The sequence below is a fragment of the Urocitellus parryii genome, chromosome 5, assembly GCF_045843805.1.
Source record: "Urocitellus parryii isolate mUroPar1 chromosome 5, mUroPar1.hap1, whole genome shotgun sequence".
Classification (NCBI taxonomy): Eukaryota; Metazoa; Chordata; class Mammalia; order Rodentia; family Sciuridae; genus Urocitellus; species Urocitellus parryii.
The window spans coordinates 174,657,454-174,678,371 of NC_135535.1; positions in this window are offsets into that span (position 1 = coordinate 174,657,454).

The window sequence follows — 20,918 nt, forward strand, 5'->3', positions numbered from 1 at the left end:
AAAATTAAAGTCCATTATATATATATTTTTTTTCCTCAAATGTATTTTTGTTGCTTTTTCTGCCTCAGTGTGGGATTATTGAGAAAAAGTAATTTCACTTCCTTTCTACTGTTTATCTGGGTAATGTGTGTTCAATCTAATGACCAAGAACTTCTAAGGAAAATACTAAGAGATCTAATGAGTAGTTCTTTACCCAAGACAAGCATTTTGAATTAACAAAGGAAAAAATGTTCAGAAATGATATACATCTGAGCTCTGGGGTTTTATCTTCCAACCATTCTTTTACAGAATCTGATAGTTTTCTGGACCTATTAAAAGTAAAGTTTATGTCAGAGTCCTTTGTGATTGATGTCAGGTAAAAAATTGGCAGCATGACTCAGAATTGTGATGGATCTTGGAGAATTGATTCCTCAAGAGAAAAATTGCCAAAAAAGATGTTCAGAAATGACAGCGTTCAGAAGACCACACATATTCTCAATTTTAAAAGTTAATGTCAAAGTGAAAGTCAACTTTCTTGAGATATTTTTTTGATAACTGTCACTTTGATCTTTCATGTTCTACATTACTTTCTTCCTCTTAAATCAAAGAAAAAAATATATTTTGAATAGAAATGTGCCACCATATCTACCCTACAACTCTTTCCAAAGAGTCTTTAACTTTTGGTCTTTCAACATGGGCAGTGGTGGGGTGGGGATGGGAAGTAGGAATTGAGACTTTGCAATTGGGATGGTTTTCTGCTGCTCTTCTTGAGTTCTGAAAATTTGAAACATTAACCTGTAGGACATGAAGTATGAGAGATGAAGAGTCTCTTTTCCTTTCAGCAGCAACTTCTTGAGCCTATATATGGTGACTTCATTGTAGTGCACAATTATGGCTTAGAATTTCATCAGCAGAACCCTTTATGGAGGGCAGATTAGCTAGCGAATGTTATGAGCATGTCCGTAGAGGTGGGAGACCCTTCAGGCTTCCCAGTTAAGCCCTGGGGATTTGGAGATGGTAGTACTCTGATGGGCACTTTATTTCAGTGCAGTTTCTGCTCACTTTCATCCTGTAATAGACAACCTGGACACATTCTTGCATTTATCCATTGTCTCCATACAAGCTCTTCTGTCTGGTATTTTCTTTCTCATCTAATAATGCTAAAGTGGATACTAAACATATAAAGATCTAGTGAGTCAATGAGTTTGTTCCTCTGAGAATAAAGGGTTATCCAGGTATCTCTCTAGATAACGCTCCTTTTCATCACTCAAGCAGAAGATCTAGATTATTCAAATGTGGGAAAGAGGAGATGGAACCAGGAAAAAAAAACCAGCAAAAATGTGTGGTGAAGGAAAGGGTCTTTGAGATCTACGTATATCGAGGTTAAAATGTGCACATTTTATCTAGACTTGAGCTACCATATTTTCTATCCATGTCTTTTAAGGAGGCAAAGAGGCTTGTATCAGAAACAGAGATGTCTTGGCAATGAACAACTCATACATTAAGTGATTGGCGCAGCCATCTTCTTAACAAGAATCACACTATTTTCAAAGTATCCACATGATCACTGCCTTTTCTGTCCTTTTTAATTGCCAGTTTCATATGTATGTGTGAAGGATTCTGATGAGCTGAAGCTTCATGTTGGGATGCTGAATTTATTTTTCTTTATTCTCATTTTTGTGGCTCTGTATGCTTGTGAGGGCTTACTCAGCTTCTCTGAACCACTCTTGTTCTATTTTAAAGGTTCCTTCCAATCTTGAATTTTCATCTATATGATGCCTCCTACCTATGCCTTGGTTGGATACAATCTTAATGTCATGATGCTAGGATAAAAATATGCTTACGACTATTGGCAGATCCGCAGGCATTTTTCAAATAAGAGCTGCATGCCAGCCTTGCCACGTTCCCTGAGGGACCTGAATTTCTTTCAACCCACCAGTCTCCAGAGGGTGGTAACAAATGCTGACCAGACTAGAGTGGTGTTTAACAACTTCACTATCATGGTCTTTACCCAAATGGTGTATAAGGGGGTATTTTTTTTAAAAATCACAAGCTATTTGTGGATCCAAATATAAGAAACACTTTTCTCACCTCTGTCCTTATGTTCTCTTAGATTTTCTAATTCCTCAGCTCTTTCCCATTTCCTGTAAAGGCTTGGAATGCATTTTCTGTAGAATGTTCTTGTTTGTACACTAAGATTTTTACAAAAAAAAGCTTGTCATTAGTGTTTAGGAATATGGGTGGCCTCCACTTTCTAATACCCATATCCGATACTTTAATTCTGTTTGTTTATTTGTGTGGGACATTTCATTTTTCACTCATTTAATAATGAAATAATAGCCACAGGCTTTAATTATAGAAGATGCGCTTTTAGCTAGCTCTCCTAATTAAAGAGATACTCCCAAGATTTCATTTCATGATGCTTTTTTATTTGTTGCATAAATAAATTGGTTGGTCTTTGGCCTTATTCTGGGAGGGATCATCTAAACCCTGGAATTTTACCAGAGTTAAGAATATCTCTGTGGAACTCTCCAACCACATCTGAGTTATGCTCTGGAGGTGACTCATGGCAGGCTCCTAAATAGTTTCAGGATAAGGGCTATCTATCTCAGAAGACCAACCCTCTGATTAGAGATTAGAGGCTTGGTGCTTTGAGCCATGTGTTATCATCGTGACTTCTCAATCTCCACTGGGCTAGAAATTGACTTTAGTCCCGAGGCCAGTGACTCAATGCCTACGCATTGAAACATCAATCCATCATGCCTACACATTGGAACATCAATAAAACTCTGGCTACTTGGAGCTTGGCCAGCTTCCTGGTTGGTGATATACCTTGATGTGCAGGGAGGATAATATATTATATATTAATATATTATCCTCACTCTACAGAGAGAGAATACAGGAACTCTGCATTTGGGTTGCTTCCAGATCTTGTCCTTTATTTTGGCTGGTTCTGATTTGCATTCTTTTTTTTTTTTAACTGAAATAAAACTGTAATTGTAAGTGTAGCACTTTTCTGAGTTCTGTGTGTCATTATAACAAATTATTGAACTGGATGGACAGTGAAAACTCTTGAATTTGAAACTAGTTGGTTAGAAGTCAGTAGCCTGAGAACCCCTGAGCTTATGGCTGATATCTGAAGTGAGGGCAGTATAGTGGGGAACTATGACCTTAATCTGTGAGTTTGACATAATTTCAGGTGGTTTGCATCATAAATAGAGTGCAATGCTAAAAATAATTGGGAACCACTAAATAATATGGTTGGTACGGAATTATTGCTCAAAAATATTAGTAGAAATGCTTCCAGTTAAATAGGACACAGTTACGTTTTACACTGGAATGGATTGAAATGGAAAAAATCTACAAATTTTCAGTATCTAAATATTATGTCAATGCACACAAAAGAATCATAAATAGAGACAAGTTATTTAAGATGACTTTTCTTATGAAATATTTTTTTTCAAAGAACAGCATTATGACTGAAGCCAAAAAACTAACCTCTGGAAAATATCTAGGCTAAAATATTTCAAAGCACATTATGAAGAAAATAAGAATTGTAAACATCACCATCAGTGGAATTTACTCTTAACAGATATCCCAGCAGTACCCCAGTAGAGAGAGCAGGTTCTCATTTAAACCTACTATAGTTCTTTCTACATAAAAAGTCAATTGAAGATGTCAACAACATTTAATTCATTAATCACAAAATGCAACTTTTCAGAAGACTGAAGGAAATTCAACAAGAACTTAAAAATAATAAAACTATATTTAAAATATTTAGAAAACTAACAGAGATCTGACAGGAAAGACAGACATGGCTAAGAAACTGGATGACTTATGATTATGTATTATTTTACTCTGAATAAAAGCCAAAGTCCTTAGGGTAGATTCTGAGACTCTCCCAAAAGACCTTCCTCCCTTTCTCTGGGAACTTCTCTCCTGACCTCTTTCCTTGCTGGCTCTACTCCAGCCAAATTTCCCTCCTCTCATTTTGGCTGCCATTCAAACTCACTGGGCACACTCTGCTGACCATACTCAAAAAGCATCATTTAGACCACAAAACCAGAAAACACATCTCCATTTCCCACTGTTCTTATATGCTTGTACTACTGTACTAATTACTGGTAATAAAATAATTTTTTTTACTCCCCATTAATGGGTTTTATCCACGTGAAATTTCCAAATAACCGCATTATATAAAAAAGGTAGAAGTTAGTCCTCCAAATTGTATAGTCTCTTTCTATCTAAAAAATTGACAGGGTCAAGTGAAATCAAAGAGATTGCAATAAAGTAGAAGATACAGACACTGAACAGAAACCTTTATGTATCACCACAGGAAGATGCATCTGTTGCTTTGTTTGCTGACAGGTGTTGGTAGATCCACAGGCTTTACTGAAATTAACCCCAGTTACCAAGGGGATAATTATCTAGTTGTTGCCATCAACTTTATCTTTTCTTAAACAAGAGACTTTGTACTGCTCCCCCTTCTATTTCTCTCTCCTTCTGTCCTTTCTTTGATGCTTTACTCTTGCCTCCAATCAGATTTACTTTCAAATTTACTAGTGACCTTTTAATTGCCAGACTAAATAGGCTTTTCCAATCTTTTGCCTAGTTGAGCTTGAAGGATTTTTAACAGCTGACCACTCACCAATTCAAACACTTCCTGTAATGTTTTTCCTTATGTTTTTTTTTTTTTCTGTTGTACTGGCTGCCTAATCTCCAAGCTCAACACTACCCTCTACCTTTCTCCTCTGTCACATTTCTTACTGGACATAGTGGACATAGCTGAAATTGAATTCTGGGCCACTTATCCTTGCCAATCATTTCATTCTATTTTGGATATTATTTCACTCTCCCAAGCAACATGACTTCAATACAAAAGAAAAATTTAATATATAGACAACTGAAGTCATTATCTTTCCTCCAAAGAAGTTTCTGCTTTCAGCTTCTTGGTTTCTTCTATGTACTTAGTACTATATACCTAGTACTTCTATGTACTATGTATATCTATGTGCATAGATACACATAGATATACATATCTATGTATACGCTGTGGTCAAACAGTAACCTTTCACATCTCATTCTCCAAATGCACTCTGAATTTCCTACATTCCTTTCCCCACACTATTCTCTCAGCTTGGTTTCCATGAAACCCATCTCCACCGAGAAATCAAACTCATTCCTCATGGTCCAGGTCAATTCTTATCCAGAGCCTTGGGACAGAATCACTTTCACTTGACAATTACCTGTTCTCCTTTGGCTTGTGAGGTTTTTAAGTGGACAGAGATATTGCTCAACCTGTCTGTTTCTACAGTTAGGTGGTGAGTCCCTAGAGGGCTGAGTCTGTGTCTGATTCTCATTTTAAAAAAACCCTTCACAACCACCATTTAATTAAATGGCACTGAGTCTCCTAGGCACTGGGGTCCACAATAATCAGATTGATTTTTGCTTAAAGCTATTTGAGCCATTTCCCCCTTGTTACTTGCAACTAAACATGAACAAAGAACCACTGGGACAAGCAAAGAATCACTGGAAAAATTTAAAAAAAAATGATAAAGCACAGCTAATAACTTAAGAAGGATGACATTCTGACTAGCAACACAGGTGCACACTCACACGAACTCGTGCTTCAGCTAACCCTTGACCTATCTTCCAATTTACAAGACCTAGAAACTAAAGAAAGTTACATAGCAAGCACTTACCATCATAAAAAAAAGAGAGTACCTGACCACACTAACAAAATTAGTTAGAGCAAATATCTGCTGCCAGAGACTGCCAAGGTGTTTGTTCATTCTTCCAGATCACTTGCAGGAAAGACTCTGATGACAGATTGCAACTTGTGTCTTAGCTCTCATTATGAAAGGCATGACTGATGACTGTGCCAAGCCTGGGATTCAGAACAGGAATTTTCTGGCACTGTTCCCTGCAGAGCTGGTCACAAGTTGACTGTGGAGTCTCTTGTCTTTTTTCTCCTTCTGTCCTCAGGGCTGCCCCAAATTCCCTGGTATCCAAGCCCTCACCTGGCTTTGTGCTCACACCTACACAAGAAGCCCTTCCCCTCAACAGCTGAAAAAGGGTTAGGTATATGGGAAGGAGATATTGGAAAGATACTGACTTTTAATCAAAATAATATGTGCACATTATTTTTTTTAAAAAAATTGTATTCTAAGACCGATGACATAAGTCATCACTTGTCTCCTTTTTCCCTCTTCCTCTCCCACTTATGCCACCAGACACAACCACTTTCAACTTTCATCAGTTTTTTCCAGCATTTACTTCCATATGTATAAATACCTTATTCTCCTTTTTTTTCCTTTTTGCTTTAAATAACCGTTTCTTGACTCTAAATAGCAGTTATTGTTTTCCTACTTCATTTAATTTAGTAAACTTTAGAAACCGCCCCCTCCCATACATGCCCCTAAAATGGTTATATCATAATTGGGAGTAGACAAAATGGAATTTCAAAAATAGCATAATAGTATTTCACTATTATAACAACATAAATCTTAGCTGTAGCCCAGTCACACATGATTTTTCCTATTTTCTTATCCAAATTAATAAATGCCTCGCTCAAAAATGCTCACTTTTAATTCACCAACTAAATTAGCCTCAAACTTCCAAAAATAATATTTCACCCATGCAGGCAACCAGTCAAGTCATCTGTTAGCTACCTTTTTTTTCTTTCTTGGGGACTACCCTCTGGAGCCGCCAGCATCATACAATCTGGACTGAAGCTGTTGAAGTCAGCCACACAGTGCTATTCTGGGTCTGTTATTCACTGTCATTTTAGGAATTTCCTTTGCTCCCTCCGATGTGAAATTCCCTATTTCCTGGATTCCTTTTTCTTGGATTTTGTCTTTATTTTGGTGAGGGGGGACACCTTCCAGTAGCCTCCTGAGGAAGATGCATAGGAGGTAAATTTCTTAAGAGCCTGTTAGTCTTAAAGTGTCATGATTCTACCTCTGATTTACTTGGATAGTTTTCCTGGATGTACTAGTCTGTTTTCTGTGACCATCACCAAATTCTTGAAGCTGAGTACTTTATAAAGAAGAGAAACATGTTTAGTTCGCATTTTTGGAGGCTGAATGTCAAGACTGGGTGGCCCCATCTGTTTGGCCTTTGGTGAGGGTTCCCCAGGCTGCGTCACAACATGGCAGAGAAACAGAAAGGAAACTGGCCACATGCAGAAGGTCAACTGTGTGAGGTGGTCTTGCTGAATAACAGCCCACTCTCAAGAGAACTCCAAATAACTTACTCCACAAGATCACCATTAATCCCTTTTTAGAGTGATGCTCCCAGAGACCAAATTACCATGCATTAGACCCCACCACGAGGGCAAAGGTTCTGCCACCTCAACACTACCACAATGGGGACCAAACTTCTAGCATGTAAACTTTTGGAAGGCACACTCCAGCTATACCTAAACCATAGGACTGTGTTTAAAATTTTAGGTTGAAAATGATTTCTGCTCAGAATTATATAACTCTTGAGGAATCCCCCAGCATTCAGTTAGCTGCATTTGGTATGTGAGTTGTTTTCTCTTTCCTCCTCAGGGCTCTATCAAATTTTCTTCCCCTAAGACAAGATATTCCAAAGAAGCAAATAGTGTATGTACATTTTCAAAATTAAATCTTCTACCTCACTCGACCCCTGGCTTAAATTGTTCTCTTATTTTCTTTTATGAGGATAAATCTAAATGTCTTTTTGTTCACAAGCTTTGTTTTCAATAATTACCATTTGCCAAAATTTTCAAAAGCTTTTTTTGGCATTTGGGATATGAAATACCACCTCTTGAAATGAGTAGGACTAAACACATTTCATTTTGTTATCCTGTGTGCTGTCTTTGAAGGGGTCTGAAATGGGGGGGGGCGGGTTAAAAGAGAACACGATTGCTGATCATCTTCCAGATTTAACCACAAGTTAAAATGAGAATCCTGTTTCATGTGAATGCATCCCGCAAGCTATTGAGAACATGACAGAAGGTGGGAGCAAAATGAAGGTCAACCAGCCCTACCAAAGCTTATTTCCAAGAAACGATTGCTACCGATAATACTTCATTATGCATGAAAAAATATGAAAACAAAATGATAAGAGGGATGGAATTCCAGGCTAATTATTATGAAGTTCCAAGACAACTGTCAAGTCTCATGAAGTGAGACCATTCTAAGTAAAATAGTCTGTATGGCATAAGGCCTCATTAAGATTATCACAAAAATATCCATTTCAGAATTTCTGAAGGAGGGTAATGTCCTAGATTTTGCATTGGATGTTGTTTTAAATTGCTCTGGCCTGGCGTTCTAAAAACGAAACCAAACCAAACCATAAAACAAGGATAAATGATTTGTAAGAGGAGAGGAGAGTTAATTTGACGGGAGGAGGAGAGGATGTAGATGCAAAAATAGATTTAGTTTGGTAAGAAGTAAAATGCCATGAATTCATCTTGTAATGGTTTGAATAAAAATCCAACCATAATTTGGGGGATTTTTATGCCTTCTTGGTGCTACCAACAAATATCCCGTTGGAGGAGGGTTCCGAAAACAGCAGATTTAATGAGATTTTTCCTTTCAAATTCAGTCTTGGGTTTGCATAGAGTGAGAGTTGCTTGTTAAGTTGCCAACTTCCAAAATTGCTGAGTAATACTTATTTTGAAGAGTTAGAGATGTTCTGGACTTTGTATGTAACCCAGGCGGTACATGGGCACATGGTGCTTTCTTGAGAAAGCCAAGACAACTTTGTGCTTATGAAGGGTAGTGGTGCAGAAACATGAGGTACAGAGACCTTTGTTTTCATATTTTTTCTTAACCTTTTGAGGTTAAGAAAATCCTTAACAAAAGGCTCCATTCTGGTGACTTCTATAAAAAAAAAAAAGAGAGGGAGAAACTTTGTTCATTTGAATTGAGCTCAGTAGTAAGCATTGAGAAATTGAGGGATTGTTTTATGTATTTATTTATTTTTTGGGTGGTGCTGGGGATTGAAACCAGGGCCTTGTGCATGTGAGGCAAGCACTCTGAGCTATATCCCCAGCCCAAGGGGGAATTGTTTTAAGACCATTTATTTACTCACTTAAATAATACAGATGCTCATAAATTCCTACGCAGTATTATTTGAATAAATAAATGGTCTTAAAACTCCTATTATGTGCCAGCCACTGCACTCATTGCTGATCACCAAGATATGATTCCTGCCTTCATGGAACTTAGAGATGAATCAAAGGAAATACCTCTTTCATTCTAAGGCTTCCATCACCTAATATTTTTGACCTAATACTTTTGTACCACCTAAGTGGTGCATCTCAAATCAAGGATAGGTTTTTGAAGAGGAATAAGGGATGGGTGAAGAGTACATTCTTCATCAGATTAATCTAATGGTAGCAAATTATTAGCACATTGACGTAAGTGAATCAATTACAATGATAATAAAGATGCTTCCTTGAATCCTTTCCATGTATCAGTAACTCTGCTAGGAGATCCACATAAACTGTCATTTCATTCTCCCAACAATCCTACAGGGTAGACAAAATTGTTATGTCTGTTTTTTTTTTTTTAAAGAAAAGTGGCTTATAAAATGGTAAAATATCTTACTTTCCCTAGGATGTTTATAGTGTACAAATGAGCCAAGAATCAAACCTAGTAAGCTTTACTTTAAGATGTTGGTTGTTTTAAATATTTTTTTTGTTTTGTTTTCATGGTGTTGGGAATTGAACCCAGGGCCTTGTGCATGCTAGACAAGCACCCTACCATTTGTTAATGGTAGGGTGTGGTGGTGTACACCTGTAATCCCAGCAGCTCTGGAGGCTGAGGCAGGAGGACCATGAGTTCAAAGCCAGCCTCAGTAAAAGCAAGGTGCTAAGCAACTTAGTGAGACCCTGTCTCTAAATCAATACAAAATAGAGCTGGGGATGTGGCTTAGTGGCCGAGTGCTCCTGAATTCGAACCCTGGTACCAAAAAAAAAAAAAAAAAAAGAAAAATAAAAAAAAAAGGAAAATGAAAATGTTGGTTATTGAACATTTCCCATTTCCACCAGATTTAACCTAAGTGGCATTCATGGTTCATGTGGTTCTTAAGGGACTGTCTACCCAGCCACTTACTTTTGCTGCTGGTTGTGGAGTGAAGGAGTTACTGAAAGCCCTGCGAAGTCCAGTGCCACTCTTGGGTACATCATCTAGCCCTGTCCTTACCCTTGGCATTGTGAATGTAATCCCTGTCTCTCATCAGTGTCTCTCTGTGGAAACTGCTGAAGAGTTCAAGTATCTGAACTTGGCATACCTACTAAAGAGTACTTGATTAGAAGAAAACCACAATTCCAATTTGCTTTAATATCAAGTAAATACCTCTGTTGAAGGAGATAGAAGATGCTCATACATTCCTATACTAAATATCAGCTTAAAAAACACCAAGCCATTTTCAAAACAAAGAAGAGCAGAGAGGTAACAGCTTACAACCTGTGGTGTGTGTGTGTGTGTGTGTGTGTGTGTGTGTGTGTGAAGCTAGTGTGACAAATATTAAATTATTCAATTAAGCGGCACAAGATTAAGCCCATAAAATGTGTTAATGTGACACAACATTTCTCAAATGGGATTTTTAGAATGGCTTTCTGGGATTCCCCAACATGACAAAAATACCCATTAACTTTTATTGCAGCTTGTTTTAAGATTGAGGCAGAAATTAGCTAATAGTTCAAGGAAGAATGGGAAGGCAATGGACAGAAGTCAATGTTCTTGAGCAGTGACTTTTGCTTTTGCAATTTACTTTGCTACTTTTCTAAATTCTCTTCAGTCATGCAAATAAACAGTCTCAATTACTTAATTACCTATTTACCCTGAGTCCTATTCTGGTGGATAAACTATGCTTTAAAGTGTTGTGTTATGTACTATATTACTTATCATATGTCATTCTTTTTTTCTTATTTTTTGGTACCAGAGGATTAAACCCTGGGTTGCTTAACCACTGAGCCACATCCCCAGTTTTTAATTTTTTTTTTTTTTGTTTTGAGACTGGATCTCATTGCTTAGGGCCTCACTAAATTGCTGAACTTGGCTTTGAACTTGAAATTCTCCTGCCTCAGCCTCACAAGACCCTGGGATTATAGGTATGCACCACTGTGCCCTATTTATGATATTTTTCTATTATTTATTATTCAAATGTTGTTATAAATTAAGCAGTGGAAACAATTTACATGTTCAAAAATGTGAAATGAGCAAAGTGAAAAATATCCACATAATGAAATATCATCTAGCTATAAAATGATATTAAAAAGAGTTTATAAAAGTGTAACACTTACTATACTAAGCAAATAAACTAGATTACGAAATTGTTCATACAATCTATTTTTAAAAAATATCCATAGAAAAAAATTAGATGGAAACATTCCAGAGTTCATATGGTTTATGTCTGGGTTTGTCTCTGGTTTATGACATGAGCATTAGTTTTCTTTTTTTTTGTAAATCCCTTTATCTCTGTTCTTTCTGTGTTATTCGTATTATATGTCATAATTATTGCAATATTTTTGTTATTGCAATCCAAACTAAAAATCTTATTTGAGAGACATTTGAATTATTCATAAACACTAATGGAAACTTGAATTAGCAGTCACCATGACAGTTGGATATTCAAAACAGTTCCAATATCATGAAATTTTAGTATTTTCAGTAAAATTGATTTGTTCAAAGTATGGAGGAATTGGGGCTGAATTATGGCCTCTTAAATTCCATTTATGGCTCCAGAATTGAGGGTGCTGGGGAGTGCGGCTTTGGAAATTATCCTTCTGTTCTTTGCCTGTGGCTGTACCCTGCTCATCCCTGCACTCCTCCTCCTCATTCAGCACTCTGCTTCCCAGAGGTCCTTTCTTTAGAGAAGTCTTCACCCACTCCTCACTCAGCACTTAGCCCCTAAGGAATGTCATCCTTTGGCTAAAACCACTGTTAACTCACCACATTTCTCCTGGGAGCACTTTCCACAATGTGATTGTATCATAATCTGTGTAATTTATGTTTATCTGTCTCCCTGCTGTACTTTGAGCTCCACAAAGGAAGGGATTGTGTCTGTTCTGTTCCCTATTGCATGCTGGGCACCTAGCACAGAGGCTAAGCATAGGGCTTCTGCAACTATTTGTTGTCTGAATGAATGCATCTATCACGTTTTGGAAATGCCAGATGTGAATTTCAAATGTGTAAAAATCCCCACACAATCTAAATCCTATTTGAAGCAGAAGTCTGGGACTTGGAACACAATGAGAGTTGGTTGTGGAGTGGAAAAGTGAGGGTTGCACTTTCCTTCAAACACATTAGCATTTGTGTGTGAATGTGTGTTTTAGTCTATTAGCCATATTCTTTCAGTCAAAGCTGAGGTTTAGCAGCAGTACTGCATTCTGGTGGAGTGTGAAGGCAATAGACTAGACTACTTGAATTTGAATCCCATCTCGATATTTACTAACTCTGCATATGTCATGCTACTTGCATCACTAAGCTTTGGTTTTCTCATCATGTAACTGGGCTATAGCACCTATTAAGATTGTTGTAAAAAAACAAATAGAAGATGCACGGGGAGTGCTAAGCACAGAGTCCCAAAGCCTTGTAGGTGTTCAATAAGCCTTAGCAACGGTTAGACTTATTATTAATAATTTCTCAATTTGTAAAGTCATTACCCATTTTGAGACATACATTTCCTCGATGACCACCAGATGGCATTAAGGTTAATTGAAAATATACACAGAACGGTCCTTTATTCCTATCAGTAAAAACCTGTGGTGAAAAGTAATTTCATCCATTTTGCTTTAAGTTGTGATTTAACAACTAAGGTTTTTTTTTTTTACATGATTTCATGTAGAAAAATCCTAAAAGAGATCTTATTTGATTCAAAATATATTTCCTTTAAGGGTTCACCATGCTGCTGATGCTTCTTTTTCTCTCCCTCTCCTTCCTTCCTTCCTTCCTTCCTTCTTCCTTCCTCCCTTCCTCTCTCTCTCCCTCCTTTCTTTTCTCTTTCTTTTCTTTTGAAATGGTAAAGTTACTGATTGCTCTGGATTATGCTGTGAATTTAATGGCCATTGAGGCCATTCAAAGTGTGGAAAATACTGAAAGCAAAATTACTGTCTTGTAGTTGCAGTCTAACATAACAAGGGTCAGCAGTGTGCCAAATTGGATGGTGACATGGAGGGAAGGCTCTGTGGGTTGCTTAAGCTAGGAGCTGAGAAGAACAAGAGGGTGACTGTGTCTGAAACAGATGAATACACCCTGCTTAAGGGTGCTGTGACGGGAGGAAGGTGTCTCTTTTTTTCAAATTTGTAGAACAGAATGCATGAACAACAATGTGCAAATATAAGTATCCTCAAAGACATTGCAATGGGCTTAAAAACGTAGTCTTACTGAGTTTTAATGTATGTCTATATTATCAAAGTTGGTGTAGAAGACCTATATATTTAGGATTCTGTTACCAAATAATAGAAGATGCACAGAGAGTGCTGAGCACAGAGACCCAAAGCATTGTAGGTGTTCAATAAGCCTCAGCAACAGTTAGACTTATTATTAATAATTTCTCAATTTCTAAAGTCCTTAAATGACAAGTAAACTTTGATGGGTTGGGTGGCTTGCAACAGGCAAAGAGATACTGGGAAGTTTTACTGAAGTGGAAAGATTAATTTTATCATGATGGCAATGAATGTGAGCTGGAGAATTGTCAAATTGGCCATCTTATTCAGTCCTTCAGGTAGACTGTCAAATAGTTCAGTTCACCTGCAACTGTAAACTCCATAAGGTTGGTGAATCACCAAAGCAGAACATGGCACCTACTACATAGAATGTGCTCAATAAATGTATGTTGTATAATGAATGCTGACATATCCAATAAATTAGATCAAATGAAAACATCCTGTTAGAGGTAATTAAAAGAAGTTTTAGGACAAGATGTCACAGCCTATTTGTAATGAGATACTGCAGTTTGGTTCCAAATGTAGAGAAAATAAAATACAAATAAAAATAAGAAAGGGGGAAAAAAAGGAAAAGTCAAGCTAAAAAATCAGGCCAGCACCCATATGAATTAGAAAGGGAACATGTTGGGCTGGGGTTGTGGCTCAGCGGTAGAGCGCTTGCCTAGCACGTGCGAGGCCCTTGGTTCGATCCTCAGAACCACCTAAAAATAAATAAATAAAATAAAAGTATCGTGTTCAACTACAACTAAAAAATAAATATTAAAATAAAGAAAGGCAACATGTTCACAGAGCAGTGAGTGAGGCTGAAGATATAGAAAGTTGTATTCCCCATGTGGAAAAAGAGCAGTAGAGCTGAGGGTTTGGCTCTTGTGGATTTCAAAACACATGAAGTCCCAGTGAAATGCAGAATGGGGCTCAGGCTTGCTGCTTGCTTTTAACTCCCCAAATTTCTCATCAGAAGAATGATTAAGAATACACTTTAACAGGAAGAAAAGCAAACCCACCACAGTTGAAATGTCTAGTTGTTTGTCTTACAGGCTTAGGAAGGGATTTTTTTTAAAAGGCAATTTTAGAAAGAAACTATTACTCATGCAAATGATTCAGATAAGGCAAGCTCTCATGTAGAAGAAAACAAAACAACAACAAAAAAACCAACCCAAAACCTACAATGCAAAGATAGCTAGAAATTACCAACAAGTCAGGGAGGTCCCTTCTCCTTCCTTGGTAACTACCTGGAAAAGAAAACCATAACCAGAAGTTTGCATGGAATCAGAGCAGGGGAGATCAATTATATGACAGAAAAGTTTTATGAAGTTTTGTAAACTTCTGTAAAGAGGCAGATAGTAAATGTTTTAGGCTTTGAGAGCCACAAGGCCTCAGTGAAAATGTTCGACACTGATATTGTTGGGCAAAAGCTGCCCCAGACAATGTGGAAACAAATGAATGTGGTTGTGGTTCAGGAAAGCCCTATTTCTAAAACAGGGTTTGCCTGTGGGCTTTAATCCACCAGCCAGTTTGGAGGCCTCAGGTCCTGCATGACTGACATCTGCATGATGATGTTACATGTTGTCTGTCCACGGGAGCCTCCTTGAGGTCTCTAATTGGGGCTCTCTCTCCCTTAGCTGAGCAGAGCCTCTGTGATTAGCCTTTTTGGTATGCATCCATGTTGGCCATCCTCCCATAAATCAGCACCTTCTTTCCTTGGATATAATAATTCTTCCAATTAGATTAAAATCAAGTGCTTTTGGCTCAGAGGTTGTCTGTCTTCTCAAGGTGACTCTGCACATCTCTGTTTCAGTTCAATTAGAGTTTAATGCTCAAGAGGACATTTTATTTCCCAACTCCATGCTGGTGCCTGGTCCCTCATTTCTCAGTTGCACAGGGATTTCTTATTATCACCACCATGTCCATTCTATAATAATTCATGGCATGGATCTAGCAAAACCAAGTGCTGCAGCGTGGATATCAGTTGACATTCAGGATGCTTATTTCTCCCTCCCTCCTTGCCATTTCAGGAAAACTGCCTTGAATTTTTTTTTTTAATCCCCTAAAGCCTTTTCTATCAGTCAAGAACAGAGACACCTCACCTGACTACACATTTTCAGCAAACCAACATGTAAAGGAGTTCCCCCCCCCACACACAAGATACATTTGGTTGTCATTCTGGTTGGTGCTTATTTTTTCATTGCCTTAATTACATAGGAGAGGCCATTCCTCATCTCAAACAATATCCTGGTTTAATTTAGCAACTTGCAACCCAATCAGAGTATGGTCAGGCTTCCTGCAGCAACAGCATTACCCAGGAGCAGGTGAGAAATGTAGATGCTCAGGGCCCAGCCTCACTGAGTCGGAATCTGTATTTCAATAACATCTCCAGTTATTCTTGATTATTGAAGTTTGAAAGTGCTTCTCTGATACCTATGATATCTTTTTTTTATTGATTTAAAAAAAATAAATGACAGCAGAATGCATTACAATTCTTTTTACACATATATAGCACAATTTTTCATATCTCTGGTTGTATATCAAGTATGTTGACAACAGTTTTTGTCTTCATACATGTACTTTGGATAATGATATCCATCACATTCCACTATCCTTGCTAATCCCCTGCCTCCTCCCTTTCCCTCCACCCCTCTGCCCTATCTAGAATTCATCTATTCCTTCCATGCTCTCCCTCCCTACCCCACTATGAGTCAGCCTCCTTATATCAGAGAAAACATTCGGCATCTGTTTTGGGGGGATTAGCTAACTTCACTTAGCATTATCTTCTCCAACGCCATCCAGTTACCTGCTAATGCCATGATTGTATTTTCTTTTGTTGCTGAGAAAAATTCCACTGTGTATATATGCCACATTTTTTTTTATCCATTCATCCACTGAAGGTCATCTAGGTTGGCTCCACAGTTTAGCTATTGTGAATTGTGCTGCTATAAACATTGATGTGGATCAACGACCTAGGAATTAAACCAGAGTCTCTGCGTCTAATGGAATAAAATGTAGGCCCTAATCTTCATCATGTGGGATTAGGTCCCAACTTCCTTAATTAGACTTCTATAGCGCAAGAATTAAAACCAAGAATCAATAAATTGGATGGATTCAAATTAAAAAGTTTCTTCTCAGCAGAAGAAACAATCTGTGAGGTGAACAGAGAGCCTACATCCTGGGAGCAAATTTTTACCCCTCACACATCAGATAGAGTACTAATCTCTAGGGTATATAAAGAACTCAAAAAAACTAAGCACCAAAAAATCAAATAACCCAATCAACAAATGGGCCAAGGACCTGACCAGACATTTTTCAGAAGAGGATACATAATCAATCAACAAATATATGAAAAAATGTTCTTCATCTCTAGCAGTTAGAGAAATACAAATCAAAACTACTCTAATATTTCATCTCATTCCAGTCAGAAAGGCAGCTATTATGAAGACAGACAACAAGTGTTGGCGAGGATGTGGGGAAAAAGGTACACTCATACATTGTTGGTGGGACTACAAATTGGTGTAGCCAATGTGGAAAGTAGTATGGAGATTCCTTGGAAATCTGAGAATGGAACTGCCATTTGGCCCAGCTATCCCTCTCCTCGATCTATTATATCTTAATGCTAATTCTTAATGTTAACTAGGAAAAAAAAGTCTCCTCTTGATGGCAGAATCAGGAAGTTTGAAGGTTTGATATGTTAAGTGTAACTTTTTTCCTATTCTTGTGTCCTTGGTAGGGTGTGAGGCTATCTAATTGCCCTGATTGGCATGATCTTTCCCAAACTTCGTCATACCTCCAAGTCAATCTGGGGAGAGACAGTGCATTGAGAAAACTGAAATAAAATTCTAGTTCTCAGTAAATTTGCTTTTCAATGGTGTTTTAAACTTTTTTTTGTTCATTAGTGGACTTTGGAATTCTTTCTCCTTCATTTCCTTTTAATATAATATTGATAGATTACTAAAAATATTGATCTTTGGGGGGCCTGGCAAACCTGGACCTTTACCTTCTAATTCTGGATTGATAAAACTCCCAGGCACAGCCTCTCCCACCTGCAGGCAGCAATCAAAGCAAAGTGGGGTAGTGGGGGATACTGTTCTGTTACCATCTTTGTCTCATCACATGACATTTCAGTTTTCTTACATTTCATGGAAAAACTCTCCTTGTTCTCTCCGAATACTGAGGTGGCATCTCATTCCGACACAAGGCGTAAGGGGATAATTTGGTGGGGGAAGGAGAGGTTTGAAATACATGCTGCTTTTTTTTTTTTTTTGCCTTTTAGAGCTCATCTTTTAATAACTCCTCATGTCACTGAATGAAGCCAACGCACTTTCAAGTTGTGTGTTCTTATCAAAAGAAGACAGCTCAACCGACTTCCTGGAAAACAATAAACTTAGGTTATGAAAAGACACAGACCAGGCTTCCACTGATGGTTCCATTTTACAACTTGTTAATTCTTTGAGGTATAGACATCATCTTTGACAAACCGTCTGATTGTTCAGAAGAATGACCCTCAAATGATCATCATGCGGGGAAAGAAAGGTAAGTCTCACAGCTACTCCCCTACTTTAGTGTACCCTGTGCAAGTAGAGGGAGGGATAACAAGGAGCTGACTGAATTTTTTTTTTCCTCTTTTGTCTTTTTAACTCAAAATATTGGCCTAGAAGGTGTAGAAATGAAGAAGTTGATGATATTTCATGAGTGGGTGGTACTTGACTTCTTGCCAAAAAAGGGATCCTTGAACTCTGTGCTGACTGGGGAATCCTAATCGTGGGGCTGGCCCTCACCCGAAGGCAAAGGAAAGGGAAACTGAGTCAGGAAAGCCAAGCCCTGGCTGAGAACCCAAGGATGTTCTTCAGCATCGAATCTAGAAATTTTAGTATTGAAGCTGGATGTGATCTGAATCAAAAGGATTGACACTTGTGCCAGGCAAGAGTGAAGTAGGAGATTCAAGAGATCAAGACTAGAGGAAGCTGACAGAGCCAGGGCGAGTGAAAAGGACAGACTAGGAGAACGTGTGTGGCCTGGCCCGTGAGTGAGTGGGTGGTGGAGGTTGAGGGGTCTGGGCTGTTTCTCAGGAAGGGGAAGTCTGCAGCCAACTGGAACCCATTCAAGGTGTACCTTCAAAGTCAACTTCAGGCCCCTGGGAACCTAGCATGCTAGTTCCTTGTGTAATACCTCAGTTAAGCTTGTGAGAGCCAGAAGAGCAAACAGGCGTAGGCGATTAACTGAAAGAAAACATTTTCAACTAGTGGACAACATAATAATAGTTCAATAAATGGTGCAAAATATGTGTGTTTGTGTATAAGTGTGTGCGTGTGCCTGCACCCCATGTATGTTTACTGTCCTGAGAGTTGTCATAAACTTTTTACTGAATCTGTGACTGCTTCATGCCAGGGAGTCCCTTCTCTTCCTAGTTCTTGTCTTTCATCTGTCTCTTTCTGCCCTTTCCATTTTCTTTTTATACTTCTATACTCTTTTGTTCAAGCTTCATCTTGTAAGGGTTCTAATATGTTAGCCAGTCAGCTCTTTTTATTGGATTGCTTAGAACTTACTGTGGTGGCACACACCCATAATCCTAGCAACTCTGGAGGCTGAGTTAGGAGGATCGAAAGTTCCAGGCCAGCCTCAGCAACTTAGTGAGGCCTTAAGCAACTTAGTAATAACCTGTCTCAAAATAAAAAAGTAAAAAGGACTGGGGATGTAGCTCAGTGGTAAAACTCCCCTGGGTTAAATCCTCAGTATACACACAACACACACACACACACACACACACACACACACACACACACAGAACTTACTATAGTGAAATTTGTTTCTTCTTTAATTATTTAATAAAAAATCGTATGATTTTTTTCTGGAGTTCAAATTCACAGAAACTAGTCCTTTAAGAACAATTTAGAGATAGATTGAAATAAACTCCAGACTGATGTCAAGGTGAAATAAAGCTTTGGTTTAGGAGGAATTATTCATAGGCTTCATAATTGACTATCTTGTGCAAGATAATTGGAACATCATTTTAGAAACTTGTTGTGACTTGATTGAGTTTAGGTTGGATTTCAGCATTCAGGCTAAAGGTATACAGAGTGTATAATACAGTCTGAAATAAAGGCTATAGGAATTTGGGGTAAAAATATGAAAGTAAAAAGCTCTGGTCATTGGATATATTATTCAGCACAGACATAAGGATTGTTCCAGAATGAATAATCCATACATATGTTGATTCATAAATCTTAGAAACATTATCCTTACAGCAGAAAATTATGAACTAAATAAAGAAATTCTATTGAAATATGAGAGGAGTGTAGATTATAGCTAGAAAATTTTCAGAACGATTAGCCTATTCCCTTCCACTTGTACCCTGGGCAGACTCAATTTTCCACCGGACCTGAGATATTCAGCCTACTTGCTCTCATTGTTTTAGTTTAAGATATCCAAAAAAATCTCTTTGGCAAAGAAAGAGGTTTTGTTTAAGTATCAGAGAAGCATTGTAAAATGTTATAGGAAGAGGGAGAAGATCTGGTACAAAGCAAATCTTAGTTAAAATTGAATGTGACTCTCTTACATAGCTGGTTGAATATTTTTATGCTTAACTCAGGTGGAACTTATCTAGTCATTAAATTGTGGCCAGGCAAACCTGTAAAACGAGGTTGCTAAATCTCCACATTCTAGAGATCCCTGCAAATGAACAGCCCAGTGTTGGGGTCAGAAACTTCCTCATAGGGTTTATTCATTAATAGATGATAAAATCAGTCCCATTACCACAAAGTACTCCGGCTGTCCTGGTTTCTGAAAGAAGGCCAGAGAGAGGGAAAAGTGTTATCACTGTCTTCTGGGATTCTGGGGGCAATTATCCTTCTCTCTCCCACAAGAGAAGAGATGGGGTGTCAACAGAATCATCTGTGAAAATAGAAGGTGTTTTCAAAAAGTTAAGGCTGCATTGATTTTGTTTCCCACCTGACAACTTGCTCGCATGCCTCTGTGCTTCTCTGAGCAGGGAAAAAAGAACTGGACAGAGACGGTGGGTCAGAGACATGGGAAAATAGTGGATAGCCTAGAAGCTGACGCTTGTCATGCCAATTAAGCATGGGTTTTCCAAGGGTTGGGGTGCAAAAAGGTAGGCTTGTCCAGTTATCCTATCTCCACCTGGGAGGGATGCCTTCTTGTAGAAACCACCACAGAAAAAAAGGCTGTGGCATTGACTTCTGGTGGAAAATGCTGGGTACATGACAAAAGAGTTTGAGACAGAGTTAAATCTCCCAGAGTTAGAAAGTTCTGCAGCAGGGAGGGCTCAGAGGGCCCTCTAAATGACTCTCACATAAACCCCATTAGGAATTCATCATTAGGATGTTGGTCCCATTTAGATCTTAAGTGTCTCCCAAAGATATAGTGCTGACATAAGAAGAAAAAATTTAACAAAAAGAAAAACGAAACCTTTCTCAGATAAGTAAGGAGACATTTGCCTTTTCCGACCATGGCAGCTGGCCTACAGGATAACCCACAATAATTCTTACTTCCTGGTCATCACTGT